The following is a 24,318-nucleotide window of genomic DNA, read 5'->3' on the forward strand; positions in this document are numbered from 1 at the left end:
AATTTAACTTTCAAATATAAATTACAGCATTATTGTTGTATTATTATCATACCAACTTACATACTTTCAACACCTTGGAGATCATAGTAAATATATCAATTTTACATTGAAACATGCATAAATTAATGCTTATTATACATATGGACTTACCTTGATATTAAAACGGCCATTTTACCAACTTTTCCAATTTTCGATTTTTCTCTCATTCTAGGTTCAAATCTCGTTTTCCGGGATCTAAAACATCATATTTTACTTATTTAATTAATGTACTATTCAAAACAGTCCTTAACTCAAACTTTAGAAAAATTTCAATTTTGCCCCTAAACTTTTGCATATTTACACTTTTGCCCCTAGGCTCGAGAATTAAACTTCATCCCTTATTCTTAAGTTTTATGACATGATGATCACTTTTCCCTTCTATGGCAACATCAAATTCTCACTCTAACATATACTTATGACTATTAGGTATTTTTACCGATTAAGCCCTTTAGCTCGTTTTCACTTAAAACCGAGTAGCACAAGTTGTCTAACGTAATTTAAAACCTCATATTGTATCATAAAACACCATAATACACAAATTTTACCTATGGGTATTTTTCCAAATATGAACCCTAGGTTGAATTATTGCTAGCATAAGCTAAATCAAGTTCTGGGACTCCAAAACGTAAAGAACTTGAAAAACGGGTTAGAACGGACTTACAATTGAGCTTGGGAAGCTTGAAAACCCTAGCCATGGAGTCTCCTTGGTATACACGTCCATGGTGAAGAAGATGAGCAAAATTGGCTTTTAATTTTGTATTTTAATTCATTTTACCCTAAATGACCAAAATACCCTTACTACTAAACTTTCCAAAATTCCATCCATGTCCAATTTTTGTCCATAACTTAGAAATTGGTCAAATTTCTATTTAAGACCTCCTAATTAATATTTCAAATCAATTTCATACTAGAAACTTCTAGAATTCAAGTTTTGTAACTTCTTCAATTTAGTCCCTAACTTCGAATTAAGCACTTTATGCATAGAATTTCTTCACGAAATTTTCACACAATCATGCAATCATATCATAGACCTCAAAATAATCATAAAATAATTAATTATATCTCAGATTTTGTGGTCCTGAAACCTCTGTTCCAACTAGACCCAATTTTGGGCTATTACACTAAGACTGACACATGTCATTAGTTTAATTATATATATATGATACTCATATGATAAGCATAAAATCACAATTTTACCCCTGTGTGTGCTAAAGGCATGAATGCTTGTTAAATAAGCACGCAAATAGGTTTAATTGCTTATGATTGATCATTTATGATGTATCAAGTATATAATTGTCTTCCGTGATATCTTAATTAATATTAATGTTAGTAAATCACATGCAAATAAGTCGGTTCTAGTCCAGGTCACTTCGATGACTAATGTGATGTCTTAAATTTGGGTTGGACTGACTTGGCTAGGTTTAGGGCGCCACACATGTATCAATGCATGTGATCACCAGTTAGATGCATGACAGCTGTAAAGCAACATGTATGGGCATATAGGCACATACATAGCTTATGCCTAGGTCCTAACCCATCCTTTGTTAGGGCATAGCTAATAGCTCGACTGATCACGCATAGGCACATCACGCCTTATTGGCAGCGATTCTATTACTTGAGTCCACTATGTGCTTTACTGGGCATCCTTTCCTAACGACGTCTCACATCAGATTTCATTTATAGACTATGCCCACATATACGTCAAAAGTCTTAGTGGGGCAGATAACGTTTTAGTTTTCTATAAATTAAAATGTTTTCCATTCATCAGGCCTTATACTTAATCGAGAAGAACTTTCCTATCTTCCTTTGATTCTGTTCTCTTGAGAAGAGAGATAAGATTTCTTTCTTATCTTATACGCTTGACTAGTCCCCAGACTTTATTGGGACTCAACAAACGTCACATCAGTCAATTGGTGGTCTTATCCAAATCTTCCAAATTCTAAGAATACTAATCAAGTGCTTTCCTTTGGTTCTTAACTATTTAGTTCATATTCAACTAAGCTTTAACTATTGTTTCCTTATAACTTAACTAGCTCAAGGCCATTGTTACTGAATACTCTCTATTGTTTATATACACTTTTATACTCATCGAATCTTACTCGTTCTTGGAATGGTACTCACATACTAAAACTTTGTCGGGTAGGATGTTACATGGAATTTATATTGGTTAATGATTTTTATATTGCTATTAACTTAGGGCCCCTTTGGATGGATAATGTGTTTACCTGTGGTAAGTGTAAAAATAGCGGTGGCGATAAGATTTGATACTATAGCAATACTATAGCGTGAGACAAAAAGAAAGCTAAACACACTACACTAGAGGTAAACTGTAACCCCCCGGCTTAGACATTATGGTCAAATCTCGAAGATCACATTGGCCATGACAATGGCGCAATAAAAACATTTAGAAGTTTTTATCTTTTAAAAAATCACCTTCGCAAAATGTTTTTAAGTCTTGTTTTAAGTAAAACCAAAATTTAGTTGATATCCTTTAACTTTAAAAAAACTCAAGTATTGAGAGTGTTTTAGGAAAACATCGTAGTTCAATTAAAACATTAGCAGAAAAATTTCTATATCTAAAACTCATTTGTAGATTTGAAAACATTGATTAACATATATCTCGTAAAATATCAATTTCGTAAGCATATTGCGTTATGTAATGGAAACTTAGTATTGAATTTTTTAAAAGATCGTTATTGAGGTTTTTATTATTTTATATAAAATCCATCTTAAGTTGTTAATTTTGCAAATCCTTTATATGATAGTTTTCAAAACATAAACCTTGCAGAAAAATCCCAATCCAAAATCCAAAGTGCAAATAAAACCAAAGTCCAAGTCCAAAGTAATAAAACAAATCCCAGAATATCAAATACCAATAAATATAAAGGGTTTTTTTTTTTTGAAAAATGGCCGAGGGCGCCTCTAGAGCCAAACCCATCCAAACCTCGATTATCTGAAAAATTAGAATTCAAAGGGGTGAGCTTAAAGAGCCCAATATGGGTTACCAATAATAACAATAACATAATTTAATTCATAACAACATCAATTTAAGCAAATCATAAAATGTCAAATATTCATTCACAGAATCAAATATAACAAAATGCACAATGACGATGTCAATGCAACGCTTTTCAGAAAACAATGTTGATTTTTAGAAAATAGATCCTACCCAACTCCACTATACACCATAAAGATTTCCCCAGAACTCATCCATCCAATAACACACCAATAATGTGGACTAGCCACCAGATAGTGCAGTTGAGCTGCCAAAAAAACAGAATAATGCGGTCGAACCACCAGATATTGCAAATTTACTAACAAATATAAAATATTATGGACAAGCCACCAGATAATGCAGATTTACTGCCAAATACTTCCTCCGTACATATTTTTCCAACCCCATGCATGTGATATGGCATACAGAATATATTTTCAATAGGCATGCTTTACATGTGAATCAGAATATCGAAATATGGCATGCTTAACATGTAGATCGACTCGTATATATTTTATCACAATGGCATGCTTAAAATGCAAATCAGAATTAGAAATATAGTATGCTTAACATGTGAATCAGGATATCAGAATAGTAACATATTTTTCATGCGAATCTAAACATCGATAATCATATTTTCACATCATTTGCACGTATATAATCCAATAGCCATAAATCACATGTCATGAGTAACAGAAATTACATAATTACATATTTTACAGAAATTGCCAAATCACAATCATTATCATAGATCTGAAGTTTTGGAAACTTACTTGGTATTCTTCTTTATCGAATCTTAAATCAATCCTTAAGAACACTTTTGTCTTCACCCAATATTTAATTATTCAAAGAATAATATTAAAAATAATATTTTATTACTTATTAAATTATTTTTATCGATATTATCATCAACCATCATTAGTAAAAGTAAATCCCCACACCTTGTAAATCCGATCGCACAAATCCTGATTCCACTTCGAAATAGGAGAGTTGGATTCTTGAGTCACTACGGTTTCAACTAAATACTCGTGTTAGTATAGATTTAACAAATAAATAAATAACCCTTGATTAAAAACGATTGTGATTTGGTGAAACTTACACAATTGATCGTCAAATCACACACCTATACAAATGGAATATGATTCCGGGATTTTTGAATAGCACTTCATGAAGGTACGGTAAACAAAGTCTTAGTAACATCTTAATCGAAATAAAAACACGAAATAAAGTCATGAATTAGAGGATCTTCCATACTTACATAATAATGTAGGAAAAAAGCTCAACAATATTTCCCGAAAAGCTGACTAAAAAGGAAGATTCGGCACTAAAATGCACAAAATAACAAGTTAGAAAGATAGGATAAGAAGTGATCTTTTAATGAATAAAAATAAAAATTGAGGGATTATAGAAATGATTTTTGAAAAGTGGAGAAAAAAAGAAAAAATAGAGAATTTTGGTGGCAGCCGACAATGGCGGTGAGGCAACAGAGGAGAGGTGGTGGTGTGGTAGAGGTACAACGGTCTTGTGTGGTGGTGGAATGGAAGAGAAATGAGGAAAATAGAACTTATAAGGTAGTAAAAAGGAATAAAATGAGAGACGAATGGATGAGCAAAGTTGTGGTGTGGCTAAAGGAGAGGAGGAGAGGAAAAGGGAGAAAATAAAAATGAAATAGGGTGTCTAGGTTCAATGGCCGACCAAGGTAAGGTAAGGGAGATGTTTTGGGAAGTTGAGGGAACAATGGCACCAAAAGTGGATCATGGAAGTGAAAAAGGGAGAACTTTAAGAAGGTTGAGAGGAAAGAATCTTTCCTTGTATTGCAGTATGCGTTGGACAGTAAAAGTGTTTGCGTTAGCTCAAAATTGTCAAAAAAAATTAATTAAAAGATGTACTTGTGAGGGCTTGAACTTGGGACATTAAGAAAACAAGTAACACACTTAACCACTTAACCACTAAACCATTAATTCCCTTGTGACATAAACTAACGCACATAAATAAATAAAATCTAGGGTGTGACATAAACTCTCATCCATAATGGCCCTAAGTTGTAAAATATTCAAAAGTGATTTTGTTTACTAAAATGTTGAAATCAAATATTTAAGTAAGGTGATAAATAGAAGTAAAATAAATTTGAAGTAATAAGATAGTGATTGTTGAAATATATGTAAGCAATGACTAAATTGAAAAGATTATAAAGCTAAGTGTAACAAAATTAATGTAATAAGGACTAATTAGCAAAATATGTAAAAATTAGAAGTGTAAAATAAAATACTTGAATAGAGAGTTTGGATGAAATGTTAATGATAATGAATTTAATTCTGAGTGATATTAAAGTGATAATTTAGTGAATATTTTTTTCACGAAAATAATGATTAAATTGTAAAAAGCATAAAGTTTTATATGCCATTAATTGATAAGTGATAGCAATGAAAATGAAAATATAAATGCCCAAGTAGACAATATATGAACATGTTGGATATAGATGGCATGCTAATAGGAAACTTGTACCGTGCATAGTGATAGTTGCACTTCAGTGCAAATTAGTGATAGTGGCATCTCGGTACAACTTAGTGATAGTGGCACTTTGGTGCAATTCAGTGATAGTGGCTCTTCAAAGCATTTCAATTATTTTGTGCTTTGGTGCATTTTAGTGTTCTTTTTTCATATCTTGTTTGTTCAGTTAAGTCTACTATGGGCAAAATGAAAAGTGCTAAGTGAAATCGATAGTGAATCGGTAAGTGAAATATGGTAAGATTGTAAGTGAAAATAAACATTTAATGATTATTTAGATAAACTCTTTATGTTACATTTAAAGTATTTGCACATTAAATTTAATTAAGGTAATGGTAAGTTTAAATTCTTGATATACTTACTGAGCATCCATAAGCTTAACACGTTATTTTCTAATCTGTAGATGAAAAAATTAATTTGAAGCATATCAACGAGGATTTAGTTTCAACTTATCTTATCACATCTCAAGGTCTAAAAATGAGTATAAAATATTTATTTTGGAATTAGTTATGGCATGTTAGGTATATTTATGGGTACTAGTGAAAATTGCTTAAAGAATATGATATTGTAGAGAATGAATTGAATTGATTATAGCATGAAAATGAGTGTTTTGGGCATAATTTAAGGTTCCCTACAAATAGGTATCGATACTTGTAAAACTTGAATCAGTACAAGCAATCCAAAGCAAAAATGAACAGTGTTAGAGGAGTTGTATCGATAGTTGGAATAGTGAATATCGATAGAAGTGTCATGTTTTACCTTGTTTTTGCTTAATTTGGCCCGAACAAGCCTCAACGACCTTCAATTGCTTCCAAATTTTAGAGAAAGCTTAGAAATGGTCCAATAAGCCTTAAATAACATTTTAAAGACTTAAAAGATGAATAGAACTTGAATGTATAATTTAGAATTGAAGTGAAGTGATCGGCTTGTAAATATAGCATCCCTTACTTAAGTTTAGGTGTTAGCTCGGGTACGGAGCGTTACAAAAAGACTTGAAACAACATACATTAGAAAAAAAATAAAACAAACATGAGAGAAGACTCGAACTTGGGCCAAAAAGTGAAAAGTACAAAATTTAATCATTAAACCAAAGAAGCTAAATTATTTTAAAAAATGACATTTATTACTAATTTTGTCCTCAACTTTTTAAATTTTTATTTAAAATGACATTTATCACTAATTTTTCCCTTAACTTTGGATGTAATTATAATTTATTATCAAATATTTTAGTTTTTTCTAAATTGATTCTAATATCAATTATCAAATTCTTTAAATATAACTTATAAATTATTATATTTTTAAAATATATAAAAATAATTAAATTAAGATATACAATTAATTTGTGCATCACACTACTAAAGACACTAGTTATATATAAATCGACTTACGAACAATAAAAGTACCATGAAGGCTCCTACATTATGAATCAAATTACATTTGTCTCATCTGCCAAAAATGAACAAATTAGTCATTGTATATTATATTAAAGAGCATATTAATAATTTTTGTTAAAAGTTTCATCCATTTATGCTATTAAAAACTGGTGTACCAGACAAAATAACTAGGCAGTTATACATGGTGTACCACGTATATCTCATGTTAGTGTACAAGAATCAAATTTTAGTAGAAAATGATGAAAACTTTAACAGGACCGAATTATTCTTTGATATAACGTGTAATGACTAATTTATTAATTTTTAATAAATAAGACAATATATAATCGACTTTTAATATAAATACCTTCCTCATACTTTTACCGTTACTTAATCTATCCTATTAAGAGTTAATTTATTTATTTTTAAATAGAAAATAAAAGACAATTTGATTAGTAATATTTGAAACTCCATATTACTTTTACATGAAGGAACACATTTAATTGTCACGTATTCAATTATGAATTGTAGCTGGCACGTAATAATTAGGTGCATCATCTACTCTGTCATCATCCACATCATTTGTTAACATAGATGCTAGAGACAATAATGAAAAATAATTTTGAAGGATTAATTTGAATTTTTTAATAATTTTAAAAATTAATTAATTATGAAAATAATTTAAGAGAAAAATTATATACAAAAATGACATGAAATTTACTGTAGTTGTAACACCCTTTACCCGTGTTTGACGCCGGAACAGGGTACGAGGCATTACCAGACTTAATCACTAATCATCGTATAAAAACCGATTCATAATTTCACTCTAATTTAAAACTTTTTCAAACACATTCAAGCTGTCTCTTAAAAAGAGCTTACAAGGCCTATATCATGCTTTAATTCAACCACACACATAGGCAAGCATGCACATTCATAAATTGCATCATTTAATTAATAACATAATCAAGACTATCTACATTAAATGACTTTATACAATAGAGACCTTCAAATAACATAGGTCAGTATTTTAAGCCAATTCCTAGCAACTTAATAACAATTAAACGAGTCTCCATACATGCCAAAGACTTAAAATACTTTAAAACCTTTATATATCGATCAATAGTTTGATAGTGTGATTTAACCTCCGGCGACCTCCAACTCTAGCTAACATTTGCGACACTGTAGGAAAAAGGAAAGGAAGGGAATAAGCATTATTGTAACGCCCCAAACCCGTGACCGTCACCGGATTTGACCACGTGGTGTTACCGGGCTTACTTCCCTTATTCCTCTCTTTGAAATGTTTAATTTTTGTTCCAGGCAGGCTAGCTAACTGCGTCACTGTCACCTTAAAAGTCATATCTCGAGTTCCAGAACTCGAAAATCAGTTCCGTCAATTTTCCCTGAAACTAGACTCATAATCCCATCTACAAATTTTTTCTAGAATTTTTGGTCAAGCCAATTAGTACAGTTTATTAGTTAAAGTCACCCCTGTTTCAGAGTTCAACTACACTGACCTTTGCGCATTACAACCTGGATATCATCTTGTACAGAGCTCCAATGCTCATGTCGTTTGTTTCTAATGAAACTAGACTCAAAGGGGAATCTATGCATATAAGGCATGACTCCTAATTGTTTCTGGATAATTTATGGTAAATTTTCAAAGTCGAAACAGAGGATCCAGAAACCGTTCTGGCCCTGTCTCACGAAATCTAGAATATCTCTTAAAATACGGCTCATATGGTCGTTTCGTTTCGTCCATATGAAAATAGATTCATCAAGGTTCAATTTCATTATTTATTCACTATTTAATTCTACTTCTACTATTTTTAGTGATTTTTCCATCTCACCTCACTGCTGCTGGCAGCATCTGTTACTAAAGCAAACAATGACTATTTCATAATTCTTCCATGGCCAACTATTTCATCATACATAATGCAACTATGGCCACCTTATCAAAATTAAGGTATCTAAGGCTCGTGACCATAGGTTTTAGAATCACACTCAACCGACCACATAGGCCATTTTCGCATGGCTTAAAGTTTACAACCCACAATTCAACAAAACAAAATGGCCTATACATGCCAAATGTTCTCCTAGTTCAACTACGAAGACAATACCAAAAGATTTCCAGCCGGTGTGATGACTTCAACGACGGTTCCGAGCACATAAACGATACAAGTCCAAGAGACCTAAAATGGGTGACAAGAAAACACCGAGTGAGTTTATAACTCAGAAGTCATAAGCATTCATCAACCATCCATCAATAAAATTATCACAACATGAAACGATAAACGAGGCTAGGTACTCCATCCATATCGAAACTATACCATAATTCCTCGGACCTTTCGGTTCAATCTCATACCAAGTCATACATCCACATTTCATATTCTATACAATAAGATATTTGAGGCATTTTCACACACCAACTCATTTTCACCACAATCATACAATTGCAATCATCACATAGATTTAAAGCTTACCAAGCTCAACCCCGAGCATGAACATATTGCCTATTCGTCATGAGCTCAAGGTACTTACCCGATCCGCTGTCCGGATTAACTCGATAATGTCGCACACTCAGTGCCAATTGTAATGCAAGAGCATATAGTGAATCCGCACACTTAGTGCTATAAAATCAGCTCGCACACATAGTGCTATATAATCAAATTCGCACACTTAGTGCTGTACAAATTTTAAACCCGCACACGTAGTGCCAATCTTGTCACCATGTCCATTTATACCCGCACACTTAGTGCCGAGACCAATACTTTATGCAATTTACCACCTTTATACATTCAACGATGGCATCATTCCATACACATACATTTCCATTTACACATCAATTCATTAAACACAATTGCATATATATTATGATCATTTAAATCAATACCAAATATATGCTTAATGACTTACCTTGTGTTGGGTAAAATGGTTCCAACTCGGCTATTCGATGTTCTTTCCTTTGCTTTTGCTTGATTCTCCCCCTCTAGCTTCTTGAGCTAATCAATAAATTAACTAGTTTAACCGTCTTGCCAAATATTTATACATATATACATGACATCAACAATACTATCATCATTGATTCATCAATTCACAAAGTTTTATTTCACGAACATTTGACCCATTTTTACCCCATATGGCGAATGCTACATTCATTACCCAACTAGCCATTCAACAATTTTCAACCTCATTACCACCTTTTTATGTCTAATCGTCTAAATGAGATCATAAACATGCCTAACTATAGCCGAATGTGCAACATTAATCTAGCATTTCCATTGCATTTAACACTTAACATTTACCCCATCTAGGCCAAATTTTGCTAGCACACAAGCCTTTGGCGAATGTCCTTGACCTCTAGTCACCCAAAATTTCTTTGTTCTTTAAAATTCATCCAAGACTACATTCGGCACTTCCAACTAATAATTTAGGTGCTCTCAAGCTCATTCACAAGTACTATTATATATCACATTAAGCATTAAATCATTTTGCAACATAAATTTTATAGCATGGCGAATACTCATGCACATACACACATAACAACAAGAACTCAATGGCACAAAAATCTCCTTTTTGTTAAACATTCGAACTCACTCATCTCCATGCTTTCATCACAACAACATCAAAACACTAATTAGGAAATACAACATTCTTGGCCGAAATTTAACTCACCTAACAACTTAGTTTCAATCCAAGATTCAAGGAAAAATTTGAACCAATCCTCCAAACTATGCATGCATTTTCAAGAGTGGCATAAAACATACCTTCTTGTATCAAAACACCTTAGTCTAGTAAGCTCCCATGGCTGATTTTCTCAAGCTTTCCCCCCCTTTCTTCTTAGTACATTCGGCCATGCAAAGAAAAATGAGAGAATGGACACTTTTTTTTTCTTTTGTTTTCATCATATTCCTTTTTTTTTTCCAATTTCATTTCTTTATTCTCCTTACATCATGCACTAGGCCAACATGTCTAGGACATGTTTTCCTTGCCCATCACCTTGTCATGGCCGCCACTCACCTTAGGAAAGGGGTTATTTGACATGCAAGGACAACCATTTCCCCACATGTATTAATAGGCCACCTTACATTTGCCTAGCACATTTCTAAATTTTCTCACATAAGTCCTAATCACTAAAATTCACCTATAATTAAGCAAAAAAATTCAATTAAGAAATTTTCACACATGCATATTCACATATTTAGACAGTAACTATCATACTCAAATAATTTAGTGACTCGGTTTAGCGGTCCCGAAACCGCTTTCCGACTAGGGTCACTTTCGGGCTGTCACAATTATAGCTTAGCAAGTAAGTATGTATATATTAATAAACAATACATTATCATACTTTAAACAAAGTCACAATATGTTCCCGGAATATTACCATCACAAACACACATACTTTCACTATTACAATCATAAACAGGTTCAAAATAAGCTGTCTAGCAAAGTACCAGCAACTAAATTATTTATTTTTGGAGCTACAGAACTCAAAATTACAAACCATTAATTTTACTTGAAACTATATTCACATATATTCTTACCATAAATTTTTCAGAATTTTTGGTCTAGTAAATAAGTACAGTTTAGTCATTGAAGTTACCCCTGTTTCACTGCTCAACTGTTCTGACCACTCTTCACTACGAATCAATTTTATCCTCATACAGAATTCAAAAGATGTTCTCGTTTATTTCATTTGAAGCTAGACTAATTAAGGATTTCAAGCATATAAATTATATCCCATAATTATTTTTTTTATAATTTTTAATGATTTTTCCAAGTCAAAACAAGGGATCACATAGTCATTCTGAACCAGTCTCTCAAAAACTAAAATATCTCATAATATAAAATTCATTTGCTTGCTTTGTTTCTGTTATATGAAAATAGACTCATTAAGCTCTAATTTGGTATCTTATTCAATCTCTGATTCAATTTCTACTATTTTTGGTAAATTTTTATATTCACGTCACTGCAACTATCCAGAACAGTTTTATTGTCAATTTTGATCTTTCACACTTCAATTGTATTCATCACTTTCCCATAACAATCTTTTCAATTTACAATCACATATCGAGCATATTGCTCATAAGGTACACATGTATATACTTAAAATTATCATCACAAAGTCATACACAATTTCATTTAATCAATTTCCCAGTTGAACGCTTTAGAATAATAACAAATACGCGATGGTATCGCACACAGCCCACCTTTAAAATCGAAGCTCTCTTGTACACATAGTGGCCTTCACTTAGCACCACTCATGTGACCTAGCTCGATTGTACACATAATTTTGGCTCTCTTGTACACATGGTGAACACTTAGTACCACTAGCCAGTTTATCTCGTAGCTCTCTTGTCTACATGGTGTCCTTCACCTGGAACCACGCATGCGACCTAGCTACATATATCCCGTAGCTCTCTTGTCTACATGGTGTACACATAGTATCACCCATGTGACCTAGCTACATCATAATGTCTCGTAGCTCTCTTGTACACATGATGTGCACTCAGCACCATACATGTGACCTAGCTACATACCATCTGTATCATCCGATCTTTCCAAAGGTTCAACCGGGATTTCTCTCTCTTTCTAATGCTTGATTCCATACTTCCAATAGTCAATTATGATTCAAAAATCAGCTACAATACATAAAATATGCTGAAATACAAAAACATAATAAAGATAATGTATTATTTACATACAAACTTACATACTTTCTCATTTCCATGTCGAATTAATATTGAACATTTAAATCATCATAATTATACTTACTTTCAACACCTCGGAAATCATAGTAAATATATCAATTTTACATTGAAACATGCATAAATTAATGCTTATTATACATATGAACTTACCTCGATACTAAAACGGTCATTTTACCAACTTTCTCGATTTTTGATTTTTCTCCCATTCTAGATTCAAATCTCGTTTTCCGGGATCTAAAACATCATATTTTACGTATTTAATTAATGTACTATTCAAAACAGTCATTAACTCAAACTTTGGCAAAATTACAATTTTGCCCCTAAACTTTTGCATATTTACACTTTTGCCCTTAGGCTGGGGAATTAAACTTCATCCCTTATTCTTATGTTTTATGACATGCTGATCATTTTTCCCTTCTATGGCAACATCAAATTCTCACTCTAACACATAGTTATGAACAATAACAACTTTTCTGGATTAAGTAGTTTTACTCATTTTTGCTTAAAACCGCTTAGCAAAAGTTGTTTAACATAATTTCAGTCTTCATATTCGACCATAAAACATCAAAATAAACACATTTCACCTATGGATATTTTTCCAAATATGAACCCTAGCTTAAATTATTGCTAGAATAAGCTTAATTAAGTTACCGGAATTCTAAAATCGTAAAGAACTTGAAAAACGGGGCTAGAACGGACTTATTATTGAGCTTGGAAAGCTTGAAAACCCTAGCCATGGCTTCCCCCATGCTAATTTCGGCCTCCATGAAAAAGATGAGTCAATTTGGGCTTTATTTTCCCTTTTTATTTCTTTTAATTACCAAATGACTAAAATGCCCTTAAGACATTTCTTTAAAATTTTGTCCTATTCATGCCCATTTTTGTCCAAACGAAATATAATGGTCTAATTTCATTTAAGGACCTCCTCTTTAAACCCCCATTTCAATCAAGTACTTATGAATTAGAACACATATTTTGCAACTGTAACACCCCAAACCCGAGACCATCGCCGGTGTCGGACACGAGGGGTTAACGAGACAAATCCTCTTAAAGTACCGACCAATTTGGCATTTCTGGACAGGCTGGAAAACTGCATCACCGTCGCCTTAAAAATCATATCTCGAGTTTCAAAACTCGGAAACTGGTTTCGTAAATTTTCCCTGAATTTAGACTCATATACCCATCCATGGATTTATTTTTAGAATTTTTGGTTGTGCCAATTGGTACAGTTTATTAGTTAAAGTCACCCATGTTACAGGGATCGACTGCTCTGACCTTCGCGCGTTACAACTTGAATATCTCTCTGTACAGGGCTTTAATACTGGTGCCGTTTGTTTCTAATGAAACTAGACTCAAAATGGAATCTATACATATAAGGCATGACTCCTAATTCTTTCTGTATAATTTATGGTAAATTTTCAAAGTCGCAACAGGGGACCCAGAAACCGTTCTGGCCCTGTCTCACGAGAACTTTAATATTTCTCAGTATACTGCTCATATGGTCGTTTCGTTTCGTCCATATAAAAATAGATTCATCAAGGTTCAGTTCCATAATTTACTCACTATTTAATTCTACTTCTACTATTTTTAGTGATTTTTCAATCTCATCTCACTGCTGCTGTCCGCAACAGTTACTGCATGAGACTATGCCAATTTCATGAATTTTCCTTGGCCTTAATCATCCATCATACATGACACAAATTATGGCCACCTTATCAAAATTTGAGTTTCTAAGACTCGTGGCTATAGGTTCTAGCATCCCACTCGGCGACCACATAGGCCATTTTCACATGGCTTAAAGTTTACAACCCACAATTCGACAAAATATAATAGCCTATACATGCCAAATGTTCTTCAACAACAAAAACAATACCACAAGATTTCAGCCGGTGTGATGACTTCAACGACGGTTCGAAACGCATAACAATACGAGTCCAAGAGACCTAAAATGGGTGACAAGAAAACACCGAGTGAGTTTACAACTCAGTAAGTCATAAGCATTCATCAATCCACGATAAAGTTACTACTACATGTACAACAAATGAGGCTAGGTACTCGTCCATATCGAATCTATACCATAATACCTCGGACCTTTCGGTCCAATCTCGTACCAATTCATACATCCACATTTCATATTCTACACAACAAGATAATCGAAGCATTTTACACATTAACTCATTTTCCAGCACAACCATACAATTTCAATCATCACATAGATTTAAGGCTTACCAAATTCAACCCCAAGCATGAGCGTATTCTCTATTCGTCATGAGCTCGAGGTACTTACCGATCCGCTGTCCATACTCAATTCAATGGAGACACACCTCCATATATATAAATCGCACACAGTGCTTACTACTCGATTTCGCACACTTAGTGCCACGTAATTTAAGCCCACACACGGTGCCATACCCTCCGAGCTCGCACACCCAGGTCAGTATTTTTCCAGCTTGCACACTTAGTGCCATATATTTCCAGCACGCACACTTAGTGCCGATCTCGTCACCGCATACACGTATTGCCCGCACACTTAGTGCCGAAAGCAAACTTTCTACACATTTCACTATTTCTTTTACATTCAACAAATGTCATCACTCCATACACATACATTTTCATTTATATATATATATCATCCCATTAAACACAATTGCATAAATTTTACAATCATTTAAGCAATATCAAATCGTGCTTAATGACTTACCTCGTGTTGGGTAAAATAGTTCCAAGTCGGCTACTCGATGACCTTCGTCTTTCCCTTGCTTGATTCTCCTTCTTTAACTCCTTGAGCTTAATCAATAAATCACTAGTTTAACCATCTTGCTAAACATTCATAATTCAACTACACATGCATATGTATGCTTGTATATTAAGCAACCATTCTTACTAATCGCCCATTTGGTCGATTATACACCTAACCGAATATGCACCAAAAACTTGATTCAACATTACCTACATACTCACTTTAATGGCGAATATATATATATATATGTACAATGTCAACTAACATCTTTTAATCACCTAATTTCATCTCATGAACATTTAATCAAATTTTCCCAATCTAGCATATATTTTCACATCCATTTGTAACATCATGTACAAACACATATACACATATATCAAAACACAAATTTTTACCTATCATGCAACAAGCATAAATCGCACTTATGAGCATGCCATGGCGAATACATCCCACACCATCCCCTTTCAATTTTTGGTCATGGTTAAACAAAGAAAACTCCATGTCTTACTCAAGAATGCTAAAAGAAATTTCAAGAGTAGTCAATCCATCATTACATGTATCATCAACAAGCTTCACATTTAGCATGCAATGGCTTTAACACAATATCAACCTTGGCCAAATACCATTTCCATGGCATAACAAGGATTTGAACCATGGGCTAACATGAACATCAAGTTAGCAACTAAAACATGCATGAATCTCATGACACAACCTCAAACATACCTTAATCTTGACACAAGTATGACCAAATCTCCTTCTAGTTCTCTTCTAAACCAAGCATGAAGCAAAAATCCTTCCTTTTTCCCTTAGTATTTTCAGCCAAGATTTGAGAATGGATGAACAAATTTTTCCTTTCTTTTTCCTCTACTCACGGCAACAAAGGGGGCATCCATGCTCATTTTTTTCATTTCTTTATTTTTTCTACATAATCCACTAACTAAACATGTTGGAAACATGTTCCCTTTATATATTCTTGTCATGGCGGCCACTCTTCCCTTTTTTGGGCAAATTGACATGCAAAACCACTCTTTTGCATGCATGTACTATTAGACCATTGTAAGATTAGCCTATCACCTTTCAACAATGTTTCATACAAGTCCATTTTAATAAATTCACATAGAAATGATCAAATTAATGCATGAAACTTTCACACATGCATTTACTAACATCATAAACATAGAATATAACTTTTAATTACTTATAAGACTCGGTTTAGTGGTCCCGAAACCACTTTCCGACTAGGGTCAAATTAGGGATGTCACAACTCTCCCCCACTTAAGAAATTTTCGTCCCCGAAAATCTTACCGGTAAATAGGTTTGGGTATCGCTCTTTCATAGAGTCCTCGAGTTCCCAAGTGGCTTCTTCAATTCGTGTTTATGCCACAACACCTTCACTAATGGGATTTTCTTATTGCAACTCTTTTACTTCACGCATCAGAATGCGAACCGGTTCCTCTTCATAGCTCAAATTAGGCTGAATCTCAATCTCAGACGGAGCGATTACGTGCGATGGATCAGACCTATATCGTCGAAGCATCGAGACATGGAAAACGTTGTGGATCCTTTCAAGCTCAGGGGGTAAAATTAATCGGTACGCTACTGGTCCAACTCGTTCGGATACTTCATACGGACCGATGAACCTCGGACTCAATTTTCCCTTACGGCCAAATCTAAGCACCTTCTTCCAAGGTGAAACTTTGAGAAAGACCTTGTCTCCAACCTGATATTCAATATCTTTTCTTTTCAAATCCGCATACGACTTTTGGCGATCCAAGCGACTTTCAAACTTTCACGAATTACTCGAACTCTTTGCTCGACATCCTTAACCAAATCAACCCCGAAGAATTTACCTTCACTAAGTTCGGTCCAGAATAGTGGGGTACGGCATTTACGTCCGTATAAAGCCTCATAAGGCGCCATCTTAATACTTGATTGAAAGCTATTGTTGTGCGAATTCAATCAAAGGCGGAATCTGTTCCATGAACCACTAAACTCAAGGATACAACATCTCAACATATCCTCGAGTATTTGAATTATCCGTTCAGATTGACCATCGGTTTGGGGGTGAAAGGTGGTCTGAAATGCAACTTGGTACCCAAAGCTTCTTGCAACTTCTTCCAAAATCGCGAGGTAAATCTCGGATCTCTATCCAAACACGATGGAAATAGGCACCCGTGTAATCTCACAATCGAGAAAGCGTACAATTCGGCTAGTTTGTCCATTGAAAAATCCTTACGTCACGGGGATAAAGTGAGCCGACTTAGTCGGTCTATCGACAACGACCCAAATCGCATCCTTCTTACTCGCGACAATGGCGGTCCGGATACAAAGTCCATTGTGACTCGATCCCATTTCCACTCGGGTATCGTGATCGGTGAAGTAATCTGAAGGCACTTGATGTTCCGCTTTCACTTGTTGACATATTAAACATCTTGAAACAAAATCGAGATGTCTCGTTTCATACCATGCCACCAAAACCGACGTTTCAAATCGTTGTACATCTTCGTACTCCCGGGTGGATTGCCATTCGGCTACAATGGGCTTCGTTCAAAATTATTGGAATAAGTTCAATTCTTTGGAACACACAGACGACTTCGAACCTCAAACAATCGTCATCATCGATTTGAAATTCGAGTCCTTGTTGAACACACTCATCCCGTTTTGCAACCAACTCATCGTCGACTTTACGAGCTTCACGAATTTGACGTATCAATAATGGTTTGGCTTTCAATTCAGCTACTAACACATTGTCGGGTAGGATAGACAAGTGTACATTCATCGCTTCATAAAGCAAGCAAAGTGATTTCGGCTTAAGGCATCCGCAACCACATTAGCCCTTCGGGTGATAATCAATAACGAGCTCATAATCTTTTAACAACTCGAGCCATCGCCTTTGTCGCAGATTTAAGTCTCTTTGGGTCATCAAATATTTGAGACTTTTGTGATCCGAATACACATGGCACTTCTCACCAAATAAGTAATGTCGCCATATCTTTAAGGCGAATCGATGGCGACCAATTCGAGATCATGGGTCGGATAATTTTTCTCATGTGGCTTTAATTGCCTTGGCGCATAGGCCACAACTCGCCCTTCTTGTATCAATCGCAACCCAACCCAAGTAGGGATGCGTCACTATAAATGACAAACTCTTTGCCCGATTCGGGTTGCACTAGAATTGGGGCTTGATCAAATAAGCTTTCAGTTGATCGAAACTTTTCGACATTTCTCCGTCCATTCGAACTTAACATCCTTTTGGAGTAAGCCGTCATTGGCGTGGCTATCGTCGAGAAACCTTTTACAAATCGTCGGTAATAACCGGAAAGCCCCAAAAGCTCCTAACGGTAACATTCCTTGGTGGTTTCCAATCGACTATGGCGAATTTTGTTCGGGTCCACCACGACACCGTCACGGACACCACGTGCCCCAAAAAGCTAACCTCTTTCAACCAAAATTCACATTTCTTGAACTTTACGTATAAGCGCTTATCTCGTAAGATTTGCAACACTAGCCTCGGTGTTGACAAGTTCGGTTTCATCTCTCGAATAGACCAAAATGTCATCGATAAATACAACTACGAACCGATCCAAGTATGGCTGAAAATTCTATTCATTAAATCCATAAACACCGAGGGCATTAGTGAGCCCAAACGGCATCACCAAGAATTCGTAGTGACCGTACCTTGTTCTAAAAGCGGTTTTGGGTATGTCCGATTCTCGGACCCTCAACCGATAGTACCCGACCTCAAATCTATCTTTGAAAACACCGAGGCTCCCTTTAATTGATCAAACAAATCGTCAATTCGTGGCAATGGATATTTATTCTTTATCGTCACTTTATTGAGTTGACGATAGTCGATGCACAACCTCATGGTTCCGTCCTTCTTCTTCACAAACAATACAAAAGCGCCCATGGAGAAAAACTCGGTCGGCGAAACCTCTATCCGTCAATTCTTGCAATTGAACCTTCAATTCCTTTAATTCCGTTAATGCCATACGATACGGGGCTATTGAAATCGGTGTAGTACGGTACAACCGATGCGAATTCCACTTCTCGAACCGGTGGCAATCCGGTAACTCCTCGGGAAAAACATCGAATACTCACAAACCACTGGTACCGATTCGAGTTTCCTTTCCGTCTCTTTACTTCCAAACACATACGCAAGGTATGTTTCACACCCTTTTTCACATACCTCCGGCGGTCATAGAAGATATTATCATTGGCGCTCCTTTTAAATCGATGAGACTCGACTCGGACTACCTCATTATTTGCACTCCTCAAATCAATGGTTTTCCTTTTGCGATCCACCTTTGCATCATGTCTGGTCACCAATCCATACCAAGAATAACATCGAATTCATGAAATGGTAGAAGCATCGGATCGGTCGGAAAAGCAGATTCTCGAATTATTAGGGGCATCTCTTGCACACTTTATCAACAAGCACGTATTGACCCAAAGGGTTTGACACTGAATTACGAACTCGGTGAGACTCAATAGGTAGAGTCTTCTTTGGATGCTAAGGTTTCACATACATATGAGTGAGTAGGCGGGGTCAATCAATGCAATCACAATAGTATCAAAGAGAGTAAAAGTACCGGTGATAACGTCGGGGAGGATACCTCCTCTCGTGCGCGGATGGCATATGCTCTAGCGAGAACACGGGTCTCGGATCGGACGGTAGTATTAGAGGCTCCTCTCGATTACCACCCCTACCTCCGAGAGATTCTCGGGGCCTACCTCCAGCCGTCGTTCCACTAGGTCTTGCACCTTGCGTCTTATTCCTCTCATCTAGCTCGTGCAATCTCTAATGAAGTGGTCCTTGAACCGCATCCATAATGAGCCCTATTAACAGACTTACCCCAACATTCACCTAGGTGTCGTCTTCCACATTGGGGGCATTCGGGTCTCTTGACGATTATTGCCCACACTAGCTCTTGAAGTAGCTCGGGAGTCCGTCAATGGTCGGGCTCTAATGGAAATTCCATGATCGTCCTCGACTTCTTGGTGTCCTCCACGAACCTCTTTACAGCCGAGAACGGAGCTTTACTCGTCGATCTTTTACGGTAATCTCTTGCTTCAAATTCAGCCTTCTTCTTCTCCTTCCCAAGTTCTTCCACCTTGCGGGCTCGTTCGACTAGTGTCACGAACTCCTTTATCTCCAAAATTCCCACTAGTAACTTTAACTCTTCATTCAATCCTTCTTCAAATCTTTTGCACATCGCAACCTCATCAGCCACACACTCCCGAGCATACCGACTAAGTCTTACGAACTCATGTTCGTATTCGAGATCTGATCATCCGGCCTTGCTTGAGTTCCAAAAATTCCTTACGCTTCGATCGATGAACCGTTGACTAATGTATTTCTTTGAAATTGGATTGAAAGAAATCCCAAGTAACTCGTTCATTTGGGACTATGGAAATTAAAGTCCTCCACCAATAGTAAGTGAGTCTCTTAACAAGGATATAGCACACTTAAGACATTCATCGGTGTGCATGGCAGTTCATCTAACACTCTAATGGTGTTATCGAGCGAACTTCGGCCTTTTCGGCATCATCGGTAACTATGGCCTTGAACTCCTCGGCCCCGCTTCCTAATCAAGTCCACGGTGGTTTACTCAACCTCACAGGATCAATAACTGGAGGCATTGCGGGCTCTTGGGGTGGAGTATTTAAATTCGGGAATGGTTGGACAGCCGGGTTGGTTCGGGCATATTCGCGACCCACTCATTCATCATAGTGAAGAAGGCTTGTTTCGCCCTTCATTTTGATTATTCGCGGATGATGAGGCTCAACAGGCGGTGTCCCTTGCGCGGAGCAGCCGCTACACTTTCAACGTCATCCGCCAAGGTCTCTCTACCGGGTTCCATTTACTAATCAAAACAAAAATTTCAACCGTCAGAAGTCATCACATTTTTAAGCACTAACAATTTGGCATGTATAGCTAGACTCACACGCGCTATGGTAGTCCTAGAATCGACTAAACCATAGCTCTGATACCAATTAAATTGTAACACCCCAAACCCGAGACCATCACCGATTGTCGGACACGAGGGTTAACGAGACAAATCCTCTTAAAGTACCGACCAATTTGGCATTTCTGGACAGGCTGGAAAACTGCGTCACCGTCGCCTTAAAAATCATATCTCGAGTTTCAAAACTCGGAAACTGGTTTTGTAAATTTTCCCTGAATTTAGACTCATATACCCATCCATGGATTTATTTTTAGAATTTTTGGTTGTGCCAATTGGTACAGTTTATTAGTTAAAGTCACCCATGTTACAGGGATCGACTGCTCTGACCTTCGCGCGTTACAACTTGAATATCTCTCTGTACAGGGCTTTAATACTGGTGCCGTTTGTTTCTAATGAAACTAGACTCAAAATGGAATCTGTACATATAAGGCATGACTCCTAATTCTTTCTGTATAATTTATGGTAAATTTTCAAAGTCGCGACAGGGGACCCAGAAACCGTTCTGGCCCTGTCTCACGAGAACTTTAATATTTCTCAGTATACTGCTCATATGGTCGTTTCGTTTTGTCCATTCAGTTCCATAATTTACTCACTATTTAATTCTTCTTCTACTATTTTTAGTGATTTTTCAATCTCATCTCACTGCTGCTGTCCGCAACAGTTACTGCAGTAGACTATGCCAATTTCATGAATTTTTCCTTGGCCTTAATCATCCATCATACATGACACAAATTATGGCCACCTTATCAAAATTTGAGTTTCTAAGACTCGTGGCTATAGGTTCTAGCATCCCACTCGGCGACCACATAGGCCATTTTCACATGGCTTAAAGTTTACAACCCACAATTCGACAAAATATAATAGCCTATACATGCCAAATGTTCTTCAACAACAAAAACAATACCACAAGATTTCAGCGGTGTGATGACTTCAACGACGGTTCCGAGCATGCAACAATACGAGTCCAAGAGACCTAAAATGGGTGACAAGAAAACACCGAGTGAGTTTACAACTCAGTAAGTCATAAGCATTCATCAATCCTTGATAAAGTTACTACTACATGTACAACAAATGAGGCTAGGTACTCGTCCATATCGAATCTATACCATAATACCTCGGACCTTTCGGTCCAATCTCGTACCAATTCATACATCCACATTTCATATTCTACACAACAAGATAATCAAGCATTTTACACATTAACTCATTTTCCAGCACAACCATACAATTTCAATCATCACATAGATTTAAGGCTTACCAAATTCAACCCCAAGCATGAGCGTATTCTCTATTCGTCATGAGCTCGAGGTACTTACCGATCCGCTGTCCATACTCAATTCAATGGAGACACACCCTCCATATATATAGAGTACGCACACACAGTGCTTACTACTCGATTTCGCACACTTAGTGCCACGTAATTTAAGCCCGCACACACAGTGCCATACCCTCCGAGCTCGCACCCGGTCTCAGTATTTTTCCAGCTTGCACACTTAGTGCCATATATTTCCAGCACGCACACTTAGTGCCGATCTCGTCACCGTACACACGTATTGCCCGCACACTTAGTGCCGAAAGCAAACTTTCTACACATTTCACTATTTCTTTTACATTCAACAAATGTCATCACTCCATACACATACATTTTCATTTATATATATATATCATCCCATTAAACACAATTGCATAAATTTTACAATCATTTAAGCAATATCAAATACGTGCTTAATGACTTACCTCGTGTTGGGTAAAATAGTTCCAAGTCGGCTACTCGATGACCTTCGTCTTTCCCTTGCTTGATTCTCCTTCTTTAACTCCTTGAGCTTAATCAATAAATCACTAGTTTAACCATCTTGCTAAACATTCATAATTCAACTACACATGCATATGTATGCTTGTATATTCGGCAACCATTCTTACTAATCGCCCATTTGGTCGATTATACACCTAACCGAATATGCACCAAAACTTGATTCAACATTACCTACATACTCACTTTAATGGCGAATATATATATATATATGTACAATGTCAACTAACATCTTTTAATCACCTAATTTCATCTCATGAACATTTAATCAAATTTTCCCAATCTAGCATATATTTTCACATCCATTTGTAACATCATGTACAAACACATATACACATATATCAAAACACAAATTTTTACCTATCATGCAACAAGCATAAATCGCACTTATGAGCATGCCATGGCGAATACATCCCACACCATCCCCTTTCAATTTTTGGTCATGGTTAAACAAAGAAAACTCCATGTCTTACTCAAGAATGCTAAAAGAAATTTCAAGAGTAGTCAATCCATCATTACATGTATCATCAACAAGCTTCACATTTAGCATGCAATGGCTTTAACACAATATCAACCTTGGCCAAATACCATTTCCATGGCATAACAAGGATTTGAACCATGGGCTAACATGAACATCAAGTTAGCAACTAAAACATGCATGAATCTCATGACACAACCTCAAACATACCTTAATCTTGACACAAGTATGACCAAATCTCCTTCTAGTTCTCTTCTAAACCAAGCATGAAGCAAAAATCCTTCCTTTTTCCCTTAGTATTTTCAGCCAAGATTTGAGAATGGATGAACAAATTTTTCCTTTCTTTTCCTCTACTCACGGCAACAAAAGGGGGCATCCATGCTCATTTTTTTCATTTCTTTATTTTTTCTACATAATCCACTAACTAAACATGTTGGAAACATGTTCCTTGCCCATATTCTTGTCATGGCGGCCACTCTTCCCTTTTTTGGGCAAATTGACATGCAAAACCACTCTTTTGCATGCATGTACTATTAGACCATTGTAAGATTAGCCTATCACCTTTCAACAATGTTTCATACAAGTCCATTTTAATAAATTCACATAGAAATGATCAAATTAATGCATGAAACTTTCACACATGCATTTACTAACATCATAAACATAGAATATAACTTTTAATTACTTATAAGACTCGG

Source organism: Gossypium arboreum, chromosome 6 (genome assembly GCF_025698485.1).
Source record: "Gossypium arboreum isolate Shixiya-1 chromosome 6, ASM2569848v2, whole genome shotgun sequence".
Classification (NCBI taxonomy): Eukaryota; Viridiplantae; Streptophyta; class Magnoliopsida; order Malvales; family Malvaceae; genus Gossypium; species Gossypium arboreum.